This window comes from Pinus tabuliformis, chromosome 2_2 (genome assembly GCF_031772625.1).
Source record: "Pinus tabuliformis cultivar Carrire ecotype Pingquan chromosome 2_2, CPIR1, whole genome shotgun sequence".
In the NCBI taxonomy this organism is placed as follows: domain Eukaryota; kingdom Viridiplantae; phylum Streptophyta; class Pinopsida; order Pinales; family Pinaceae; genus Pinus; species Pinus tabuliformis.
This window is the reverse complement of record NC_142300.1, coordinates 253,822,675-253,839,088: the sequence shown is the minus strand read 5'-3', so window position 1 is coordinate 253,839,088 and position 16,414 is coordinate 253,822,675. Positions and strand designations below refer to the sequence as shown.

General features: G+C 35.7%; 1 pseudogene; it reads right to left on the bottom strand.

Annotated features, from left to right (window-relative positions):
- Window positions 1–4,886: 4,886 nt before the first annotated feature.
- On the bottom strand, window positions 4,887–15,586 carry LOC149192249 (E3 ubiquitin-protein ligase RHF2A-like; annotated as a pseudogene).
- Window positions 15,587–16,414: the final 828 nt, after the last annotated feature.

The following is a 16,414-nucleotide window of genomic DNA, read 5'->3' as shown; positions in this document are numbered from 1 at the left end:
GGAGATGAAGGCGAAGGTTCTTATTAAGTTATGAGTCAAATATTGCATCATCCCTCACATTCGGGATTGGAAGACAGTGAATGACATCTAGATGATTCTCAAAGAGATGTACGAGATCAAGAACACCAGTCGAACTTTGTACCTCAGGAAGAAGATTCTCTCAATCAAGATGGAGTAGAATGAGTTTGTTTCTTCATTCATATCCTGGTTAAAGGAAGTTAAAGATAAACTAACTGGTAATGGTCAGACCGTGGCAAATGATGATCTGGTGACAATTACCATGAACGACATGATGGATGATTATTAGATGTTTATAACGGGATTGAATGCAAGACAAAATCCTCCAGGCTTTGAAGAGCTCACTAGGATTTTTCTACAAGAAGAGGAAAGGAGGTTGCCTCTCAAACCTCAAAATCCAGATCTTGCATTGATGACCAAGTTCAAGCCGAAGGGGAAAGCAATGGTTGATCACAGGAAAGGCGGCGCATCAAGAAAAATGACACCACAAGGTATGACATCGCATAAACATGACTCTGCTCCTAAATGATTTTATTGTGGTAAGATAGGCCATATTGCTAAATTTTGCCATTAGAAAAAGGTAGGTGGGGAGAGGTACAAGCAGAGAAGACTTACAGGTCATTTGGATGATGTAGATGCAGATCATAATCAAGATGTCAGACTATTTATGGCTGAGGCTAAGACTACTTTAGCTACTGAGGAGGATGAATCATATATTTGGTTCATAGATTCTGGAGCCTCCTCACATATGACAAGTAAAAAGTAATGGTTCGGAAATTTTAGAGAATCCAACATTGGAGTAAAAGTATACATTGGAGATAATAGAGGGTACGAGATCAAGGGACATGGAGATGTCCTTGTTACTCTACCTGATGGAAAGATCAGGATTATATCTAATGTATGGTATCTTCTTAGTATTAAGAAGAAACTGATTTCTCTATCAAAGACTATAGATCAGGATCTCAAGGTAGAATTCTTTAAATCTCATTGTATTATTAAAGAATTGTTGGACCAGATGAAGCATATTGCTACATGTATTCGTGTAGGAGGACTCTACAAACTGGATGTGAAGAGTACGCCACAACAAGCACTGATGTCATTAGATAAGTCTACTGAAAATTTGTGGCATCAACGACTTTGGTACATCAATTTCAGTGACCTTGTTTTGTTGCAGAACAAAGGTATGGTAGATGGTCTTCCTATTTTGAAAAAGTTGGATATTGATTGTGAAGCATGTGCATTCGGTAAACAACATAGAGATGAATTTCCTGCTGTTAAAGATAGGAAACAGAGGGATATACTCGAACTTGTACACACTAATTTATGTGGCCTTATGCAGACAAGATCGTTAGGTGGGGCCTACTACTTTTTAATCTTTTTTTATTATTGTACAAGATTGACATGGGTGTATTTTCTTAGACAGAAGACTCATGCCTTTGAGTATTTCAAGCAGTTCAAGAACATGATCGAGAAGCAGACATGAAAGTTCATCGGGATTCTTCGATCAGATCAAGGCGGAGAATTCAAGAAAGGGGATTTCAACAAATACTGTAAAGAGCATGGGATACAGAAGCAGTTTAAAACACCTTACAATCCTCAACAGAATGGAGTAGCTGAGAGGAAAAACAAAACACTAGTGGAGTGTGCTCACAGTATGTTGAAAGGTAAGAATCTAACTAATGGTTTTTGGGCAGAAGCTGTCAATACTGTAGTGTATTTGAAGAATAGGAGTCCCACTAAAAGTCTTGATTATAAAACTCATTTTGAAGCATTGTTTGGCTTCAAGCCTGCAATAAGTCATCTTAGAGTATTCGGTTGTAAAGCTTTTGTGAATGTTCCCAAAGAAAAAAGGAAGAAGTTAGATTCAAAGGCCAGGATACTGCAGTGAGTATAAGACTTATAAAATGTTTGATCCTTCTACTCACAAGGTGTTTGTCAGTAGAGACATAATATTTCATGAACAGGTTGATGATGGAAATCCTATTCAAGATAATGAAGAATGGCATGTACCCTTACTTTCAGATGAGGATATTGAAATAGGAATCAGTGAACAATAGCAGCAGCAATAGCAACAGCAATAGCAGCAACAGGATAAAAACAAAGAGAAGAACAAAGAAAATAGTTGGACCCCCACCACTCAGGAGATCTACCAGGCCAAAACAATTACCAGCTCGATATAGGGATTGTGCACTCATGACTGGTATGTTACACATTGCAAAACCTTCTAATTTTTGTGAAGCTACTAAGAGTTCTGAATGGAAAGAAGCAATGAAGGAGGAATATGAATCTACTATTAAGAACAATACTTGTATCTAGTAAAGCTTCCTCATGGTAAACAACCCATAGGTTACAAATTGTTATTTAAGTTGAAATTTAAAGCAGATGGTTCTATTGATAAGCATAAAGCAAGGTTGGTTGCAAAGGGGTATTCCCAGAAAGAAGGTATTGATTTTGAGGAAACATTTTCCCATGTTGCAAAATTAAATACTATTAGAATGATTATTGCATTAGCTACTAAGTATCATTGGAAAAAACATCAATTAGATGTTACATCTACTTTCTTAAATGGTGATTTAAAGGAAGAAGTATACTTAATGCAGCTTGAGGGGTTTGTTAAGAAGGGAGAAGAGAACTTAGTATGTAGATTAAAGAAAGATTTATATGGTTTGAAGCTGGCTCCCAGATCTTGGTATGAAAAATTTGATTCATTTTTCATCATGCATGGTTATAAATGGAGCAAAAATGATCCTAATTTGTATATTGTGTTTAATGATGAGGGCCAGATAGTGTTGGTTTCTTTATATGTAGATGATCTGATCATGACAGGGAGTGTAGACAATCTCATTGAAGAAATCAAGTAGTAGTTATCATAGAAATTTGAGATGAAGGACCTTGGAGAAATGCATTATTTTTTGGGTCTAGAAGTTTGGAGAGATTCAAGCCAAACTTTCTTGTCCCAGGGTAAGTATGCTAAGTGTTTGTTGACTAAATTCAAAATGGATGAGTGCAAGGCTGCATTTGTGTCTTTATAGCAGAACAATAAAATTCAGGTGGATGATGGTTCGAAATATGCAGATGTAACACTGTACAGACAGTTGGTTGGTAGTCTTATCTACTTGACTACAACGAGACCAGATCTAGCTTATGCAGTGAGTGTTTTGAGTCAGTTCATGACTCGACCTCATGAGAACCATTGGATTGCAGCGAAAGGAGCACTGAGGTATCTACAAGCAACTTCAGACTTTGGTATTTTGTACTCTAACTCATTTGATGTTAGCTTGACAAGTTATACAGACTCTGATTGGGCAGGAAATTTAGATGATAGAAGATCAATTACAGATTACGCCTTCAGAATTAGGTCTGGGGTCATCTCTTGGTGCAACAAGAAGTAGCAAAATGTAGCCTTATCCTCAACAGAAGCATAATATCAATCTATGTGTGCAGCAATATGTGAGGTAGTTTGGTTGTGCAGACTTCTCCAAGATGCAGGAGAAGAACAGACAACAGCTACGGTTATCAATTGCGATAATCAAAGTTCCATCAAACTGGCCTACAATCCTGTGTTTCATAAAAACACTAAGCACATAGACACTCAATTTCATTTTGTCAGGGAAAATGTGCAATCCAAAGAGATTTGTGTTGAATATTGTAATTCTTGTGATAATATGGCTAATATATTTACTAAGCCTCTGGGAAGACTCAAGTTTGAGTTGTTTAGGGACACATTAGGTGTGTTTAATAACCCATTCTCCATTAAGGGGGAGTGTTAGAATTAATGGAGAATAGGTGATTATTGTTACGTAGTTATATTTGTGCTTTTGTTGGTCATTCAGTTCCTATCATTGGATTTGATTTACTATCCATAACAAAGTGTATCTATTTATTATTGGAGTTTAATGTGAAGCCTAAGTGACGTATTTTCTTGTAGGAGCTCCTGGTGATCCGCACCTGTGAGCTCCTCTTGTCTTGTTTGCCAATTCATGTCTTCCATGTGCAACTATTGACACTCATCATCACTTAATTTACAAAACAAAAATAATACTTATATACAACATATATATCCGACATACCAACAACACTTAATCTGTCCAAATTTTTGACATAAATCACCAACAACCTATCCAAATTTCTGCCATAAGTCACCAACAACGTGATTCTACTTTAGATTTAAGCCATTCTACCTTTTTGGCAATCATATTTTCCAGTGGCAACAACATTTAAATTAAACTTCATAGGAATACACTAGACTTTCTTCATTATTCCTCCTATGATCTTCATCATTTCCGATACACCTCTACAATAATCATCAAGGAAGTGCTAAAATAATGGGAATTGTCCTTTCCTTCTATTACAAAAGGTTCCCATGCACTATCAAGACGAGGAGAAGCATAAATCAAACCACGATTATTGTCTTCCCTTGGCAGTCCACTAAATATTCCACTTTATATGTACAAACAAATCAAAATAGCCACAAGTAGCTTCTACAGAAAAGAGTGAGTGCGTACAAGAGGTCTCGTAACAGTTTATGCAGGAAGGCTTTCGGGTAAAAGGTAAAAGTGTTGTTGCATTGAAGAAGCTAAGACGTGAAGACACCCAAGGAATGGAACAAGTACTAAACAAAAGCAGGTTTCTCACATAATTTGTAGATTACCCAAATGGCATACTTTCTTAGCATTTAAAAAATTAGGAAAGAGGTGAAGCTCTTTCATGGAGACAAGATAACAGTAACTGTAGAAACTTCTCATGCCCTTTCTTACCTTATTTGGGCCATAAATTTTCCAATTTATCACAAGGATGTAAAATCACACAACATTTTGTTTGGTTGTCTCAATGCCAAGGTTGTAGATTTTGGGTTGTCTAAACTTGTTCTAACAGAAGCCTTTCATGATTTCTATGTCTCCTGAAGTGCTAATAGTTGTTTGTATGACGTTGATTGATGCATTCAAATCCCCAACAGATGCATTAAAATCGCCAACAGATACAGTCTACACAGAAAGTGTGATATTAAAATAAAAAAATTCAATGGAGTGATGATTGCAATGAGTAATCATCTTCAATAAACATTGCCAGTAATAGTGGCCACTGGCCAGATTCACACATGTAAAAAATCACAACATTATATATGTTCACATTCCTACACTTAATGTTAATCTATAATTCTATTCCTAGAGTCAAGTAATCTCACACATCTCTCACAGTCACAGATATGTGGGTCCTCCTTCTAGGGAGATAACCTAAAGCCAGTGGCTAGGTACCAAATTTGACACCAAATTGACAAAACAATGGCACATTAAAAAAACTCATCTTGCATTACTTTAAACACATATAAATACATTAATTATTTATTTAAGATAGCAATATTATCTTAACCATACAATCTAGTTTGTTGAGAGAATATCTAGACCACACACTTAAATAGGACCTAATATCTCATAGATCTAACAAACTCATAAATAAAAAAAGCTAATCACTCCATCACAAGACAAGTAAGAAGTATATTCTCCAAGTAAATCTATATGATCATTGAAAAATATCAGTCTGCAAAGGGGCTCGACAAACTTCTACTAGATAAAACTGGGAGAGCCTTGTATGCCATGCTACCTAGCATTTATTTCCGTAGTAGGTGTTATAATCCATTGATAAACTAGCTTACCTGTGAAACATGACAAGGGAATGCCAAATAAAAGGCAAAGTGTATATGTTGTAAATTTTTTTTCTTTATTTTATAAATCATAATGGAATTTATTATTAATAGTCATTTTCTTCCATACTTTTTAAAAAAACTATATATTCTATTGGTGTAGTCTCCCCTTTACAAAACAAAATAGTTCATGTATAAAAACATGTTTTATAAAAATCTATATATTCTATTGGTCTAGTCTTCCCTTTACAAAACAAAATAGCTCATGTATAAAGACATGTTTTATATAACTAGACAACAAAATGTAGAGAACTATGAATCTAGAGATGCGAAGTCTATCCATCAGGTTGCCAAGTATGTTGAGCTACCACATATCCATGTTTTGTATTATGCTTGGGATAAGTAATAAATGTCATTTAAGACTGATTCCAAATCATGTGCTCAATATTCCCACCCATTACATGGGAGAATGTGAATCTAGCAAGTTTTTCACATAATAGTTTGTGTATGAGGCTTGATAATCAATGTGCTTGAAAAAGTGAAAATAATGGCATTCTTCTTAAGAAACTACATACTCACCTTTGGAGAGGGAAGGTCATTGCCACTACTTGATTCATCATTTAGAGGTTGTGGAGAAATTGGCTTGAACCTCAACATTTAGTGCATAAATTTACTCCATTGTTGTTGCCAAAACACATGTTAGGACAGTTATAATCAATGGATCTAGTAGGTGCAAGCACTGAGCATCCTTCCATATCACCAGAAATAGATATAATGCCTCCCTTATTTCTCCAATTGGTATCAAGATGTTCCATCATATGGGTAACAACATCAATACCAACACACATCTCATGTTGAGCTTCCTAACCATGATCTATTAGCCCATTATTGTGTGCAGACAACACCTCCCTAAAACTTCTTGTAGCCTTTGCAAAGGATTCCTTGCACCTGCAAAAGTACCATTCAAATATTAAGATAGGAGGAAATGCAAAGTGATTTAAAACATCCCAGAGAATATACAAACCTAGATGGCATGGAAGTTAATCGAGATTTAAGTGATTCTAAAAAAGGATTGCATCTCAAATGCTCTCAATCTCCAGTGATATTCCATGGAAGGTTGTCCTCCAGTGTTCATGATTGGAAATTACAATGGAACAAAGAATAGAGAAATAAGAACCAATTGTTTGCCTACCAAATTGTGTTCTCAATAAAATTAAAGTAGCTATAATAAGAACGAAATGCAGAAAGAAATCAAAATTACTCACTATTTTCAGCTTGATCTCATCATCTTCATCACACGCCTTTCATATCTATGTGGAAATAATGAATTTTTGTCATCCACATATTGAGAAGTCATGCTTGCACTTTGAATTGAATGTGAGTCTTAATCAACTTGCATGGGAAGAGATGGTGTCCACATTAATTCTTCCTCAAGAACTATAAGAGGTGTAATAGGAATAGGCATGGTCAATGTTGGGGAATGCCCATCCTTAAGCAACTTTATCGTTTGGGACATAAGTCATCACTCGAAGGGGAGGCACATTAGGATGAGATGAAAACAAAAAAATGTGTGGGTAGCCCTAAGCATAAATCCTATCATGTGAAGTCTAGTTAATCATCGCACCATTCCTATGGTAGCTATAGCTTCCAAATGTTGCATTATGTGCTCCTCAAGATATGGATCATCACTATTTATCTGAAACTAACAATATTTACAAATTTAAATTATCAACATTATCCCACATGAACATTTTACCTAGTGCGCAAAATAATTATGAGTATCTCAAAACTAATTATGTAAAACGTGATTACATACATTGTGTAAGTCCATATCCTCAAAAGATATGTGGGAAAATATTGGATGATTTTGAGGCCTGCTAATTCTTAAGGTTGTTTCTTCCAAACCCAAGGCACGTTTGATCACTTTGGAAGGAAATGAAGAGAACCGATGAAGGTGGTTGTTTTTCTAACCACTTGAGGCAATTCTCCCTTCCGTCTTCGACAAGTTTATCATTATGTTCAAGTGGCGACGATGATATGAGTGGCCCAAATGGAAAAAATGGGTCACTCAATTAATATCGATATGATTAGATACCTTTCCTTACACTATCCATATCATTGATTGTTTATTATTTTTACAGTTGCCTTATCATCTACAACAATAATGGGCTACAAACCCTTCCGTCTTCTACAAGTTTATGGCGATGATGATATGAGTGGCCCAAATGAAAAAAATGGGTCACACAATTAATATCCATATGATTAGATACCTTTCCTTACTATCCACATCATTCAATGTTTATTACTTTTACAGTTGCCTTATCATCTACAACAATAATGGGCAACAAACCCTTCCATCTTCGACAAGTTTATCATTATGTTCAAATGGTGATGATGATATGAGTGGCCCAAATGGAAAAAATGGGTCACTCAATTAATATCCATATGATTAGATACCTTTCCTTACACTATCCATATCATTCAATGTTTATTATTTTTACAGTTGCCTTATCGTCTGCAACAAATAATGGGCAAAAAATTAATTTAGTTTAGTGCACAATGTTGGTTAGTTTAGTTTGTCTAAATTAAAGAGTTGATATTCTGATGATTTATCCAATATCCAAAATACCAATTTTCCCATCATTATATATATATATATATATATATATATATATATATATATATATATATATATATATTTCATATGCTTTGATACTGGATCTCTTCATAACTCCCTCAATCTTATCTGCAACTTCCCTCACCTTCTTGTTTCAACTTTCAAAATCTTGCATTTCCTTTATCTGCCCTCTACAAATCAAGCAAGTTTAGAAGTTCTCTTACCACATATATAGTTTTTGCATCTTCCCTCATCCAAATTTTAATCCTATTTATTGCATGTTTTTTTTACAACCATTTCTAGTGAATAAAGACAACATCACATATCCATTCACACACATAATATGTCAAAATACCAGAATAGTCAATCATAGCCCATTGTTGATAAAATAACAAGAAAGTAACTTATAGAGTATATTACCCTGTTTAGTGAAGGGTTGAAAAGTAAATATAGGCTTGAAAAGTAAAGATGTTACCAATAGTTTGGTATTCTCCTCAAAAGCCTTTGCTTGACCTTTAGTTCTAGATTTACTTTTTCCAAATTCCTTAGATAGCCCCATCATAATTGTAACAAAAAGATAGGAAAAAGTATACCCAATTATAATAGTCATGTAATTATTTGGCTCAATCGTAACCCTAATTGAAAGTTGGGTGAACAATATCATGTGATTGTGCAGGAGGAAAACCCAAGCCACTACATCATTGAAAATATTAGCAATAGGAACTTCTAAAGAGTCAATGCCATACATGCAAAAGTCCTCCACTATCCATATCTTTGCTATTGTTCAAATTCCATATAGATTTTTTAATATCTCTAGGGGTAAATAAGTCACATGAGATTAATGGAGAAGAAACAAGAACATAGAAATAGACAGGCATATAATAAAGTGAGTCTATAGTAGATACCTAAGATAACTGAGATTGGAAATCGATCTCTGAGGAAGAGATATTTTCTTAGGGAGGAGACTCTGCCAAAAGGTCTTAAGGGAAGTGAAAAAGGTTGAAAGATGCTCATGTCTTCTCAAAACAAGAAAAAGTGTTGTTTCTTGTGCGGGAAGAGACGAAATTTCTCCCTACGTCCAATAGAAATAAAAGATGGGTCATGGTTGACAAGAAAATAAAGGTGCTTGTGGATATTTACATTCCACATCGTAGCAACAATGAATAATAAATATACCTAAAGGGTGGATGAGTTTATTATGGTGCGTGGTGTAAGGGTAGGTATTAAGAGCAACCTTTAAAAGTATATCATTGACTAGTTGTGTCTGCTCATTTATTGGACATCAATAAAGTCATCTCATTTTATGCTATCTATAGAGACTATTTTTTACGAGGTGCAACATCCATATATACATTGGAGAAGGGAGTGAAAGTTTCAATCTTTATGTGCTTTAGCTTTTTACTCTGTAGATAACACTTGGACCTTCTTTCCCCTATTGTTAGTACCTTGGAATCCGCTACCAAATGTAATTGAATCCTAGTGGAATTACTATCGTTATCACTAAGCTTATCATTTTTAGAAATGAACTTCTTGTTGTTACTATTGAATTTTCTTGTTGTTTACTACCATTAATGCTTTATTGACATGCCATGTCATATTAATTTCCAAGTTCTAGATCTCTATTGAAAATTTTTGTCAGCTTAAAAAGCCAAATTTTCAAATTAAGCTCAAATGAATGCACAAATTTCACTGAAGCATGAAAGCCACTAAAAGCTTCAGGAGGCCTAGTATGTGCAGATTTGGTAAACTACTTATACAACTCAGTAGGATACAAACTACAACATCCAAAGATTTCAAGAAGTAGTGGTTCAATAAAGGAAAGTTTAGCTCCATAATTGAATGTCCCTTTCACCTTGCATAAATCAACAATAAATTTGGCACCACACAGGGATGCATAAGGGAAGAGGCGACAATGATATAACTACATGACTTGAAAGTATTAAAAAAATAAAGAATCAATTTTATTGACTAATTGGACATCTCACAGGCAAGGAACTCCACCTGGAGACTACCTTCGGCAGAATTCCCTACAAAAATAATCTTACAATAAAAAATATATATAGTGTTCACACATCTAGTGAAGTTAGAACAACTGCCTAAGAAGTAGGAACTAATTCCTAATCTAAGGCTCTAATGAACCAAATCTCTCCAGATTTACATATTCTCCATTATCTTCAACACTCTCCCTTAATGGAGAAAGGGGCTCACAAGTATTCCTAAGATTTCCTTAAACAATTCAAACTTGAATCTATCGAAAAGCTTAGTGAAAATATCAACAACATTATCACATGTATTACAATATTCAACATGGATTTCCTTTGACTGAACTTTCTATCAAAAATATAAGAATCAAATTTATTAATAAACCTGAGTAGCTCACAGGTGTCAAACACCACCTGGAGACTGCCTCTGCAGCACACGCTCTGCCTTACATTCATTACATGAGAAATATATATAATTTACACACATTTATGGAAGTTGAAACAATGCTCTAGAAAATGGGAACAAACTCATAATCTAAGGTTCGGTTTGAATTGTCACTCCATTAAGAAATTTCTTCATTAATCTCAAAACTCCCCCTTAATGGAGAAATGGATTCACACATATGCCTCACACTTCCCTAAACAATTAAAACTTTATTCTACCAAGAGGTTTGGTAAAAATATCAACAACATTGTCACAACTATTACAATACTAATATGGATTTCCTTCGACTAAACTTTCTCCCTAACAAAATGAAATTGTGTATCGATATTCTTTGTGTTCTTATGAAATAATGTATTATTTGCAAGTTTGATGGAGCTTTTGTTGTCGCATTTGATCATTGTTGCAACCTTCTGTTCTTCTCCAGCATCTAGGAGAAGTCTCCTCAACCAAAATGCTTCACATGTTGCTGCACACATAGCTTGACATGCAAATTTCGCAGAAGACAAGGATACTGTGTTCTGCTTTTTTATGACCCATGTAATGACCCCGTATCCAATGCTAAATGCATAGCCTATTATGGATCATCTATCATCTACGTTTCCAGCCCAATCGGAGTGTGAAAAACCTGTCAATATAACATCACATGAATCAGTATAAACAATACCAAATCTAAGGTTCCTTGGAGATACCTTAAAACGCCTTTTGCTACAACCTAATGGCTCTCAAAGGGCTTTGACATAAATTGGCTCAATGCATTGACTGCATAAGATAAATATGGCCTAGTTGTATTCAAATAGATTAGAATCCCAACCAGTTGTCTATAAAAAGTCACATCTGCCTCCTTAGATCATCATCATTATGAAGTTTTATATTCTGTTGTAAAGGTACTGCCGCAGTAAGCTCTTGACATACTTACTCGTGACAGAAAAATTTGTTCAGAATCCCTCCAGACTTCCAAACCCAAATAGTAATGTAGCTCTCCAAGGTCTTTCATCTCAAGCACTTGTGACATCTGCTCCTTGATTTCTTTAATGAGATTGTCAGCATTCCCTGTAATGATTAGATCATATTCATGTAAAGAAATCAAAAAAATCCTTCCCCCTTTATCAAACTAGATATAAATATTAGGGTCATTTTTTCTTCTTTTATAACCATGTTGCAGGAAAAATGAATCAATTTTGTCATACCATGACCTGGTTTCCTGTTTTAGTCCATACAACACTTTCTTCAACATACAAACTAAATGTTCTTCACCTTGTTTGACAAACCCCTCAGGTTTCACTAAGTAGACTTCTTCTTTTGAGTCCCCATTTAAAAAATCAGATTTAACATCTAGTTGGTGAATCATCCAATGGTGTTTGGTAGCTAAAGAAATTATCATTCTAATTGTGTTTAATTTAGCTACGGGGGAAAATGTTTCATCATAATCTATGCCTTCTTGCTGCGAATACCCCTTTTCAACCAACCTGGCTTTATACTTATCTATGCTCCCACATGCTTTAAAATTAGGCTTATACAACCATTTGCATCCTATGGGTTGTTTGCCTTCAGGTAGTTTAACTAAATCCCAAGTTTTGGTTTTGAGGATTGACTCATATTCCTATTCCATGGTAGCCCTCCATTCACTATATTGACTGGCTTCTTTATAACTAGAGGGTTCAACAAAATTCATCATACTAGTTATAAAAGAATTTTCCCTATATCTTGCTGGCAATTGAATATTCCTACCTGATCTCTTGAGTGGTGGGGTAGCTTCAAACCTTGTCTGATCATCCTTTAGTGGACTTGGCTTGACAGCGACACCATCTTCTTTCCATTCTTGCTATTGATGTTTCTGATTGTTGTCACCTGATTCGTCACTTCCTTCTTCCACCAACAGGGTCACGTGCCATTATTCATTAGCACTCTCTCGGCTTCCATCATTAACCTACTCATGAAACACTACATCTTTGCTCAGAAATACTTTATGAGTAGAGGGATTAAATAGTTTGTATGTCTTAAATTTTGTACAATACCCAAAAAAATACTTTGGATGGCCTTTGAATCTAGTTTCTTTCTATCTTCCTTTGGGACATGAGAAAAGGCTTTGCTACCAAAAAATCTCAAATGGTTAACTGCGGGCTTATAGCCAAATAAAGCTTCAAAAGGAGTTTTAAAATCTAAACTTCTTGTTGGACTCCTATTCTTTAGATATATTGCAGTATTAATTGCTTCATCCCAAAACTCATTAGAAATATTCTTACATTTTAACATACTGCGAGCACACTCCACAAGGGTTATGTTCTTCCTCTCTACAACCCTGTTCTGTTGACGATTGTGGGGTACCATAAATTGTTGCTATATTGCATGATCTTTGCAGTATTTGAGGACATAAGATTTCTTGTACTTCCCCTTTGATCCGAGCAGAGAATCCTCATGCATTTACCTATCTACTTTTCAACCATACTATTGAACTCCTTGAAGTATTCAAAAGTGTGGCTCTTCTTCTTGAGGAAATACACCCAAGTAAATCTAGTGCAGTTATCGATAAACAATAAAAAATAGTATGCACCGCCTAATGACTTCGTCTGAATAGGCCCGCATAAATCTATGTGTACCAGCTCGAGTATATCTCTCCTCCTTTTATCAACATTCACAAGAAATTCATCTCTGTGCATCTTTCCAAGTGCACATGCATCACAATCAATATGGATAGGCTTTCAAACAAGAAGACCTTCGACCATACCTCTTTTATATAATAACAACAGATCATTCAAGTTAATATGGCTGAACCTTTGATGCCATACATCCACTGTAGCCATGGAAGATGATGTCAATGCTTGATGTGGTGCAATTTTGACATTTATCTTGTACAATCCTCCCACACAAATACCTGATGCAATAGGCTTCATACAATCCAACAGGTCTTTAACAACACAATATGATTTATAAAACTCTTCCTTGAGATTCTGATCAGTTATCATAGAGACAGAGATCAGATTCTTTTTTATCATGGGTACATACATCACATTATGAATATGTCTAATATTTCCATCAAGCAAAACAATAGGAATATTACCATAACCATTGATTTGGTACCGTCTATCATTGCCAAGATAGATGTTTGCTCCACTGCTGGTCTCTTTGAAGTCATGAAACCATTGTCTGTTCCCTATCATGTGGATGGATGCACCTGAGTCCACAAACTAGGTATATGTTTCATCATCCTTAGCCAAAAATGCAGTCACATATGAATAGTCTAAGGTTCTCACTCTGTTCCTCACCAGCAAAATCACTTGCATGTTGTTTATGTCTCTTCCGACCTTCATCAGACTTCTTCTTCAAGTAATATCTGGCTATATGGATGGTTCTACCACAATAAAAACATTTGGTCATAGAGTCATTTCTATTGAAAGACGTACCTTGAGGTGGGGGCATCTTTCTCTATAGGGTTTCAATACTCTTATGTGCTACATTTGGCTTTCCTCTGAAGGGCTTCTTCGTCACCATTAAGGCCGGATCTGAACTCTAAGTTTTATGAGTCAGTCGCCTTTCCTCCACTTGCATGAGGATCCCAATCAATTCTTCATACATAGGGGATTTTTCTCTTGCATTCAAGCTAGTGATGAACATCTCATACTCGTCAGTCATACCATTCATGGTAATCATGACTGTCACTGAGCTTGTTCTTGAGCTCCATGATCCACAAAATAAATTCTACAACTGTCTCATTCTCCTCCATCTTGATGGAGAGAATATTGCTCTTAAAGAACAACAATTGATTGGTGTTCTTGACCTCATAGAGATCCTTGATAATATTCCATATTTATGGTGCAACCTTGCAATGACGGATATGGGGAATAATGCAATCTTTGACCGACAATTTTAGGAGCATTCTCGCCTTAGTCTCCCACTTGTCCCAGTCTTGGATTGTTGTTGTTGTTCCTCCTGCAAGCACGTTCAGCTTCACCTCATCATTATTCACAATTTCCCATGCATTGTGTCCTTCAAGCAGGGTCTGTAGCTTAAATTTCCAACCAAAATAATTGGATCCATCCAGCTTGTTATTCTCATTGAGGTATGCTTCTACTAATTGATTAATATTGAATAAAAAATAGATCTTCAACCCCAACAACTTAAAATTCCAAATCCAGTGAAAACTTCAAATAAAATTGAGCCCAGATCTCCTTTTTTTTTTAGAGATCACTCCAAATAAATTCACCCCCTTTATAAAATAATGAGCCCCTTTTTTTAATTAAAGAATTAAAAAACTATAATTAAAAAATTTATTTAAAAAAATATCCAATATCCCCTTCCAATATCACCATGGCTTTCAAACGAACGTGGAAGAAACCGAACACCTTTTGATCAAATGGTGAAGAAAAGAGACACTTTCGAGTATCAAGAAAAGAGGCTAGCAATGACGAAGCCCCAGTTGGCAACCGTACCCCATAAATGATGAGTTGTTTTGGGGCCAACATGATTGTTTCAAAATATTCGTAATGATGTTATTCCCTGATTCAGCTATTCTTAAAGTACCCTTCAGATCTTCCAAAGAGAAAAAGGATTATGAACATAGAATCAAAAACTCAAAGTCAGATATGCAGAGTGAAGGATTGTGATGGTTTCACAATATTTAGAGGTACGTCAGGGGTCACCTTTCCTCTAATACCATGTGTGCAGAAGAAAACCACCATGACTTAAGCAAACGTGGAAGAAACCACTATGAATCAATCCCACAACAACGAAGAAAAAAAATGTTGCGAGCAGACATCAACAACTATTTCATGCATACAATAACAACTTACCACGCAGGAAGCAGTAGCGAAAATGCCTCTTCCTTGGCAATCCCGACCTCCTTTACAGTAACCTACAGCCTCCTCGGCAATCCCGACCTTCTCCATAGTTGTCCTGTAGCGATCCTAAAGAAACGGGATTCAAATCCAAATAAACCAAATCCACGGCAGTCTCTACTTGATCATCGTCTCAAGCAATAGCTTTCCTCTACTTTCGTAGCATCTGCCTTGGCCACCTCACAATGTTGATCAACACCATAGAAATCGAGAGCCTAGATCGTCCACAACAGACTCAGCGCTGAGAGACTACATTCAAAAAATGATCTAGAGAATTTCTTGATTCACACAATCAGTGTGATTGGAGAATGGCACACCTATGCCATTCTGGAAAATAAAATTGCATAAGGCCATAACTGGATCTATGTGATCGTTGCCCTATGGATCTTGCATTGGTCACCCTTAAAACTGCACCCGTCAAATTTTTTACTCTCAGTCTTCACTATACTACTCCACTCAGGGTTACATGCAATCCTCAGCCCTGTAGCTCTGATATCATATCAAAAATATAAGAATCAAATTTATTAATAAACCTAAGCAGCTCACAAGTGTTAAACACCACCTGGAGACTGCCTCTGCAGAACACGCTCTACCTTACATTCATTACATGAGAAATATATATAATTTACAAACATTTAGGGAAGTTGAAACAAAACCCTAGAAAATAGGAACAAACTCCTAATCTAGGGTTTGGTTTGAAACATCACTCCATTAAGACATTTATTCATTAATCTCAACACTTTGTCCCTAATAAAATGAAACTGTGTATCAATTTGCTTTGTGTTTTTATGAAATAATGGATTATTTGTAAGTTTGATAGAGGTCTGGTTGTCGCATTTGATAATTGTTGAAACCTTTTGTTCTTCTCCAGCATCATGG